A 9,311-nucleotide genomic window follows, 5' to 3' on the forward strand; every position below is an offset into this window, starting at 1 on the left:
TTTAGAGGATGCTAGGAACTGGGTAGAATCAGACTTGCAGAACCATTTGCTCTTTTGTATTGGACATTTATTCTAGTGACTGCCCTGAAAAGAAAATATGTATTCTACATCTATAGCCTGAAGTCCAGATTTTTTCTTATAGCAGAACATGATATATGACACTCCTGCTGCTTCTTACTTACTCTTAGCTGATGATCATGTCCATGGGAAAAAAAAAAAAAATACTGCTTCAACAGATATTACTACTATGACAACATATTGTAAATTATTGTTCCCAAATGCACATCCTGACCCACTGTTGCATTCTACTAGCTTACACCACTTGATACCGGATTTAGAAAAAGGGCTAGATCCAGTGATGCCCGGAGTATCTCCTGAAAGCTCAGCCTTCCAATATCCGTATCCCTTGCTCAAGGGATCTGCAAATGCACGTAATAAGCAGTTGCTACAGAGAGCTGTTGCCTCACAATTTTTCATTGTTTTTTCTACTGATGCTTTAAAAATCTTCTCTAATCTGTGTAGGGAGTCCTGAGGCAGCATTTCTTACCTTCCTTTCTTTCTGCTTCTATCAGGTCTTTTATAAGAGTTTCTTCAGGTTTGAATCATTGGGAAAAAAACAATTAACATGGGTGCAGCATGAGACCCAAGCTGGCACTGCACATTGCACCATGCTGTGCGCTAAGAAATTTGCCTGGTACCAACAGCGCTGAGAAGCAAAGACACCATGCATTTTGGCTCAAGTCTAGCTAGGGGCCTTCTTCCTAGCTCAGCATTAGACAGGCCAGACTGATGATGGCTTTGGATGTCTCCTCACCGTACAGACTGATGATGGCTGGATGTCTCCTCACTGAACTCCTCCCGGCTGTTTGGGTCAGGGGGTGACTTGTTAGTCTGGGCTCTGGGCTGGACCCAGGTTTGGTTCTGTCCAGTCCCACTTTGCTATGCCTGGAGTAGTAATTCATCTCAGAACGTGGTACTCAGGTAAAGAGGGTGAAGAAACACCAGAGTGGTCCTGCTGGAGCTACTTTTGGAGTAGTTGGGCTGATGCTGAACTGAATCTAACAGACCTGCTGGACTCCACCTTCCTCAGTGTGCAGCCACCCAGGCGTTTGTAGCTGTATCTGCATTAATAAACAGTGCAGCTCTGTAGCAGGTGATGTGTGTAAGCGATTGGCATGGAGGAGGCAATGTCTGCACTATGCACATCCAAGGGGATTTTACTTGAGACTAGCTCTAGTCAGGCCTCATGGGTTATCTCCTGCTCGCTGTTGGAATGCATGTGGTGCATTCCTGGAGAGCATCTTCCAGGTTTTATCCAAAACGAGTCCAGCTTGTGCACTCCGAGGCGGCTCCACACTGCAAAACAGAGTGTGTTAAGTGTGAACAATCAGGCCATTCACTTCCAAAGCGCACTCCAGATTCAAACTAAAACAACCATGGGAACCTCGCAAAATATTCTGTTATTTATGTAATCCTTAGAGCATGATGCTTGAGTCACCGCAAGTAGTTGGATCTAGTGTGGGAGTTTATTAGCTAAGGCTTTGCTTCACACAGTGCATTGTGGCCTCAGTCACATCCCTGTGCCTGAGCAAATATTCCTGACAACATTTAGCTGTTGCTTCTGTATCTGACTAGTCTGTAAACGCCAGTTTTCTGGAGCTTGACACGCCCACAATCATGTATAGAAATTTATGAAAACTAGAGCATTTGGGACGCTCCACCATAGCTGAGGGAATTCCACATTCCCTATATTTCTAATGTGGATTTCTAGCAAGGAGGGCGTATCTCAGGTCGTGTAGTCATTGACAACGGCTGAACAGAACGAATCCGAATGCTTGCTACTTTGAGGAATGTAAACAATCCTTTTCATAATGGAGAAAGATTTTCCTCCAGACAGGGATGACAAACAGTCTTCTGGAAGGATCAGGTCTAAGGGAACAAGATTTAGCAGGAAGAAAGTGTAAACTGCTGAGAAATATAAAGAAAAGTTTGGAGGGGTGCAGTCAGCCTTGTACATGTTCATCAATGTTGTAAGCAAATAAAGCATACAGCATTCACTGGATTCGTGGACTGGATCCACCATCAGGTGGATTGATTGTGAGAGGGTAAAAAATCAGTAGCCCCAGCATTCATCTGGTCTGCTGTGGCATATGCGAGGCAGGTCATGTAACAGGGAAGGATCCATGCGTCTTCACCAACACTGGGTTGCTCTGTTCACAGCTGTGCTCAGCCCTTAAATATTTGTGCTGACCTGATGGCAAGTGAAGAAAGATGTGTAGAGAAAGGAGTTCAAACTGTTGACCTGCCCTGGTGCGATACAGGCATTTGCAACTTGACTCCCGTTGTTTTGACTGATTCTAACATACCAATATTTTGTTTCCAGCCCAAATTGGAATGAAAGTTGAAACACTGAAATTATATTATGAACCATAGTTTGACAATGCTAGGAAATACCTGAATTGAACTAACCATTGCTTCTAATATTAAAGGAACTGAATAATGTAGGAAAGAGTTGCTAATTTTTGTATGATTTGTTGAGAAAACTCTCCAGAGTAAGAGGAAAAGTTCTCACTGAACAGGAAATAACCCTTGTGTCAGTCATTGTATATGCTGGTACACAAGAAAGTCTCTGTTGTGGTTAGCACTCACAAGAACCGGTGTACAGAAATGTAGTTTATAGAACCTGTATATTTTTATATTCCTTAGGGTGACATATACATTTATGTGCATATGTATTTTTCATCAGAAGTTTAGAGTTGACAGTATAATGTGCTAGCTGTTGAGGCATTCAAGAGTTTTTTGACAAGAATCTCAATGAAAACTGGGATAAATACCAAACTTGTGCACTGATGTAGTCTTTCTCCTACTTTTTTGAGTGTAGATATATATTAGTCTGGGATGACACAGTTTCACCAGCAAGGATACCTTCCCTATCACACATGGTCAAATACATATTCCTTTTGGGGGAAGTAGGGCAGCTGGAAAGAAGACAGTATGGACTCATGACAGGTCGGGTAAACTCTTTTGCCAGGCTGTACTCAGCCAACTGAGACCCTGTACTTCCTTAAGGCATATTTCAGATCTATATGGTCTATTTTTTGTTAAAAGAATATGAACAATTTGGGATGTTTGTGGGGGGGGAGGCTTATGCCATTTCCAAAGTTTCTTTAGTTTAAGTGTACATTTTGATTGACAAAGCTCATTATTGCATTGTTTGGAATAATTGCTATATTCTTTGAAGTTCTGATGGTGTGGGTGATGGGCCTCCTCACCCATAATGTTTGTCAATCAGTTGTTCAGGATGCAGAAAGACTGTACTATATTGTGGAAGGCATAATCTTGTCTGAAAATAGTAGAGATATTTAGAAATCCCAGAGCATTTCGATTCAGATTGAAATATCCCAATATGAAATATTTTGTTTCGTTTCCTGAAGGAAAATTGATTTTTGACAGAATGTGAATTTTCCTAAAAGAAAAATTTACTTTCCCAATAACTACATTTGGAATCAGTGGAAATCTTTATAACAGAAAATTGGTAACAATCCTTACATATAACATAGTCAGAAACAACAAAGGACAGCTTTATATTGTGAGAAAGATACCAGAATACTTCACAGAGATCAACCAAAAAAGTAAGCCCCATACCACAGCCACATATACTTGTGCAATTGTGTCAAAGAGGTATAAAAATGCTCAGTCATCAATATAATTGCATCCCATATATATATGATAGTAGAAGCTGTTAAAATGTGAATGAAACTGCATCGCATGTTGTTCATTAATTTTCTTGACATACAAGGGTTGGATTTATTTAGTTTTTTTTTTTGTTTTCCTTCTTTATATACTACAGAGTTATTTTGAAAGCGCAAACCTCAGAAGAGGAGTGAAAATAAAGATGGTAGAAGACCAATAAAAAAGAGACCTAAGGAAAATGGAAGTGATAAGTAATAAGTTTCAGGTCATGGAGAAAGAAAAATAAAAGGCACAGAGTTGTTTGTGCAGGTTGGAAACTGGGATTCTTTAAAGTAAATAGAGTGGGCAGAGTGTAATGTGTGTAGGTGTTTAGACCAAGATGAACTATGTTCAAGACAGCAGGACAGAAACATAGAGATGAGGACAAGGTGTTCGATAAAGCAGGTCGAAAGCTAGTGCAGGAATCCTGGTGGAAAAAGTAAAGCAGCTGGGAAAGGCGGTGAGATTAGTTGCGGTAGGAACCACAGCCTCTGAAGAAGGAAGACCAGGCAGCAGCAGATCTCAATAAAGAAACCAGCAGTTGGGCAGTGTGCAAAGCACACTTTGGGTGAAGGTGTTATAGGGAAGGCATAACCTCTATAGTCAAATAAAGGATAATAAATTGAAGGGACTCGTTACATACTAATTATAAAGATTAAATTCTGGTTTTGGTAACTGTAGTGTCAGTAGAGGTCTTCCAGGTGATACTGGCATGAGTCGGATCAGATTTTGGCCATTATGTGTGTGAGAAGTAGCAGTGTAAATTTCTGAAATACAGTAAGAAACTCTAATTTCTCTAAGGAAGAGAAAGCAATGTTGTACAGGTATACTTCTATACACAGGTAATTGCTTTTTGGAGCTCACAGAAACAGCATTTTGACAGAAGCTACAGACACAAGTGGATTTCCTGTAAACATAGACAGAAACTTGATTTACCTTTAATTGTAAGGAGTACATCAAATATATTCTTATGGAGAACAGATTTATCTCTTAGATAAACTCAGTTTGTACATATCATCACACAGCAAGTGAGCTAGAAAACTTACCTCAAAGTATATAGTAGCCAGCAAGACCTCTATTTTATTATGCTGTGCTAAATTCCCTTCAGTGCCAGATACCATAAATTTTGCACATGTATGATATATATTTGGCTCCATCTCTAATTTCTTTAAAGAATAAAAACATTTTAATTACCTAAATTGTTAATTAATATGTGATTCACGCCATTATAACAAGATGTATCAGCAGCACTCATAGAATCAATCAAATGAAGGTTACTGTTTTATTTAGGAGCAAATTGAAGATTCCGTGTTTTAATTAAAAATTGTGTGTTATATCTAAAATATCTGCATTGCTTTTATGATTCTATAGTTCTATTTTCAGTACTCTAAGTTATTTAATCATATAAATTAATTTTAATCAAAATTATCTTTGAAGTTAACTATAGGGAAGGAAAGTTTGCAGATGCTAATAGCTTCAGTTTTAGGAATGAGTAGCAATCACAGAAGAGAATCAACTACTAGAATACATGCGTCTTTCATTTAAAATCAGAATAGAAAGACTTGAGTTTTTGGAGTTACTTACTTGGAAAAATACTTAAGTTTTTTACAATAGCACCAAAATGACTGAAATAAAGCAAAAAGGAGGTAAAATGTAATTTAGTGTTAAACACATGAGTTGAAATCGGGATGCCAATGTTTGTTCCCAGTTTGGCTTCCAAATAATAGGGGATAGGAGTTTTTTGTACAGATATTGATGTCTGCTCTTTCTATAATCTGCAGAGAAGCTTGTCTTGGGTTCTTTTCCTCAGATATGAATGGTAAGGGTAATGTGATATTCAGGTCTGTGTACATCTAGCTGCACATCTTTAAGTATGCATTTTCAATGTCTGGGTAATTCACACGCTTTCATACACTTAGCAAGGATCTTTTGCATGAAGTGTTTGTATTTGGTTAAGATACTATCACCTGTCAGAAGGGAAGTTTGTCAAAGTACCTAATACGAAAATGCTCTTTGGAGCAAGGACCACTTTGTGTGATTGTCTAAGGCCAGAATGGACTTACATGCTTAGATGATAAAATAACACAAATTAATAATAATCAAATATATACAAGACAGTGCTATTTCTGAATCTGAATAGTGTATGCCAGAGGTACTAGACAAAGAAGCTATTTCAACCACCAAAACATACTGTGTTTTACCATATGCCCTTACTGCTTTTTTACTATACGTCCTAAACATTGCATGACTTGCACTCATCTGGTCAGCATGGTTGGAAGATTGTATGATCAGGCAGTCAGTAGACTCACTGGGAGTTGTGAGCTTGTAGATGCTATTTCTTAATACAGTTATATGTCCAACTGCAGGGTACATAACATGTCCCACTAGATCCCAGTGCTCTGTAGTTTGAGAGCTAGCAGCATAGGTGTTATTTGGGAGAACTTTCCAATGCTGACTCTGAACTTTAGTCAGTATCTGTGGTTGCTTCTAATGCTCCTTTTATTTTTCTGGTTTGAAAGTGTGATCTTTTTAAAGAAACACTCTTTTTCATACATCTAAGCGCATGCTCAAGTACATATAATGAACAAGGTTCAAAATTGGATGGCAGCATTAACCAGAAAATGTAGCTCTATGTGGAATAACTAATTATTTGAATACTTTGGACCAAATTCTACTCTTGGACATGCAGATGTGACCTTCACTGACTTTGTGCCTCCTTCCTAAATAGAAGCTAATGATAATGAAGTGTGTATCTAGGGCACAATATGGCTGCATATTTTTGCAAACATGTGACATGTGGATGCATGTGTAACTTTCACAACTGTCACATAACAGTATGTCACTTATTCTGGGGGCCAAATTATGGCATCTATGTCCTGGTATTTTCACTGGTGACACTAGCAGTTGGGTATATTCAAAGATTGTCCTATAGATTATGGTTGGTCCTGTCTTATTCAGACCTAATTAAATGAGGTCTGCATATGAGAAGGGGTGTGAGTGATTATTTTTGTTTCATTCTGAAACTGCTAGTGACATCGATCCAAGTAACAGGATTGGAGACAGATAGAGAATAGGAAAAAAAAAAACAAAAAAAAACAGAGCAAGATGAAAGAGGAAGAACTAAAGAAAGTGAAAATGTGCAGTGAAGAAGTGTGAGTGGGATAGAAGAAATTTACAGGGAAAGTAACACTTAGGGAATATGGCATATGTTTGTTTATTTTCCATGGTTATTTTTGTGATACAAAAGCAGTGAAAGCAAATTTTTGGACCTTTATTGTCACATCTTTTTTCTCTCTGCACCTGCTGCGATTTCTCTTTTACCTTTCCTTTCTGTCCTATTTCTTCATTGGAGATGAACATAGGGTACATTTTTCAGTTATTTTATACAATTCTTCTATGTACATTACTTCCAACCGGGTTAGATCACAGAGATTTGTAGCAGAAGTGTTAAGGGTAGTATGAATGGAAAGCAGGTGGGAATGTCTGGATGAGAAAGCAGCAGAAGGAACAGGAGAAGAAGGGATGTAAGAGTGGCAGGTGTTGATGGCACTTAGCAGGTCATCAGGATCTCAGTGCATCTACACGCTGCTGCTCAGGACATCCAGACTGGGAAAGCAATGGGCAGCCTAAACCAAGGGACAGTCTGCACCCAGACTTAAAGCAAAGACTGAAGACATTAAAAGATGGTGGTGACCCAATGGTGATCCAATAGAATGAATTGGGTAGAGCCTCAAGACAACACGCAGGAGACAAAGACAGCCAATAGGTCCTAGTGACTCACAGAGGTGGGTTGGGTTGGAGAGAAAAAAGGTCCTGATTACTGTCAGCTCCTCAAGAGTACAAAATGACAATCCAAAACCAGCATGTATATGGTCACCAAGATAAGAACCCAGAAGTCAAGGTGAACACTTGATAGCTGGCATCCCTTGTTCTCTACATCATTGCAAGGAGTCCTGACCACACCACTCCCCTGACTGCACACCCACGATAGTGCCCAAATACTGACACTGCAGACCGACTGGGTACAATACCTGGGGGCTTGGCAATGTGTGGATAGGAGACTGTGGGGATGAGTGTGTAAAATCAATTGTGTTTTAAGATAAAATCACCTTTCCCTCCTATAATGCCTCACATGGGGCTTTGATACATTGTTGCTACAATATTGCAACATTATTTCCTACAAAATCACCACAGTAACTTAAATACCTAATTTGGTATTGTAACACTTGAGTACAATAGTTAAAACTGGTATGTCACTTTGTGGCGACAAAAAACTCTGTGTAGGGAAACTGTATATAAGTTCACTATCAGTTTTTTGTTTTTAATTTGAGAGATGGCAGTCAGAGGTACTAAAACACAGTGCACCAGGCTGTGAAACCTTTATATATCTTAGAAACGACCCCTGCTGCAGTCATTCTCCAGCATTTTATTCTTCAGGTCGGTTTGGAAGAGGAAGCTTTCTCTGTAGATCTCTGCTGGACTCCTAAGTGGTTTCACTCTGCATCCCATCAGGAGAAGCTCTGTGGATTAATGTCTGATGCTGTAGTGTAATGGGTGTTAATGTCACATCTGTGGCTCCTCTCTGTAGTCTTTGGGATGTGCTTTCCATCATGGGAACAGCAGTAGTTCATATAACGTTCTGCAAATTTCTACTGAAAGTATGGAGCACGTTTACAGATTGTGGTCTTTCAAACTGAATTCAGCCTATAAAATCTGTGGGGAGTATTTTGTACAAAGATCGCCTTGAAGCAAATGCCCAGGTCTTAAACATGTGCCCTCCCTCCTGAAGATTTGAATTTAAATGGCATTGGTGGCCTTTGTATTTGAATTAGGTGTGGCTAGTACCTGGTAATAGGACATCTGAAGGTTTTGGCTGTTTTGCCTCATTGGCTGTACTCATTTTTGGAGAAAGAAACCTGACCAAACAGCAAATAGATAAAATTCTCCAGTAAAAAGTTAGTTTTGTACCTGAAGCTAATACGTCTTTAAGAATGTGTCTTTAAAAAGCTCTAGCTTTTTTAATGTATCAGGCTTTTATAAGCATGACTGTTTGTGTTGTGCCACTCAGTGTTATGGAAAAAAAGGGAAGACCCAAATGCTTGCCTTTTCCTCATACTTCTGAGGTGCCCAAAGCACATTCGTAGTTCAGTGACGTGTGAGAGCCAGGGGTGACTTCTCAGCAGAAGTCAATCGAACCTTTGCCATCAACTCCGCAGATCCAGTATTTCACCCAGGCAGCCCGCCTAGTGATTTTTAGTATTGATGTTCTGTGACAAAACTTTTATTTCCTTTTTATAGAAACATGCTCATTCTAGTGATGAACATGACCCAGCAGTTTAAATGGCCTGACTATATCAATTTATTCAAGAAAAAAAACTTTAAAAAGGTTGCTTATGTTTAAGTGCTGTAGCTGAGAACTCATCACAGTCTCCTTTCTTCATTCTGCAGTCTTTTTAAGCAATGTATTAGTGAGATGATCTGTAATAAATAAAGGAGAAGGAGTCTGGTGTTCAGAGTGTGTATTTGTCTAGTGAACCTGAGAAATGCCGAGATAAAAGTAACAAATATTTATTTGAAAA

The sequence above is a fragment of the Apteryx rowi genome, unplaced genomic scaffold (assembly GCF_003343035.1).
Source record: "Apteryx rowi isolate R43461 unplaced genomic scaffold, aptRow1 scaffold_21, whole genome shotgun sequence".
In the NCBI taxonomy this organism is placed as follows: domain Eukaryota; kingdom Metazoa; phylum Chordata; class Aves; order Apterygiformes; family Apterygidae; genus Apteryx; species Apteryx rowi.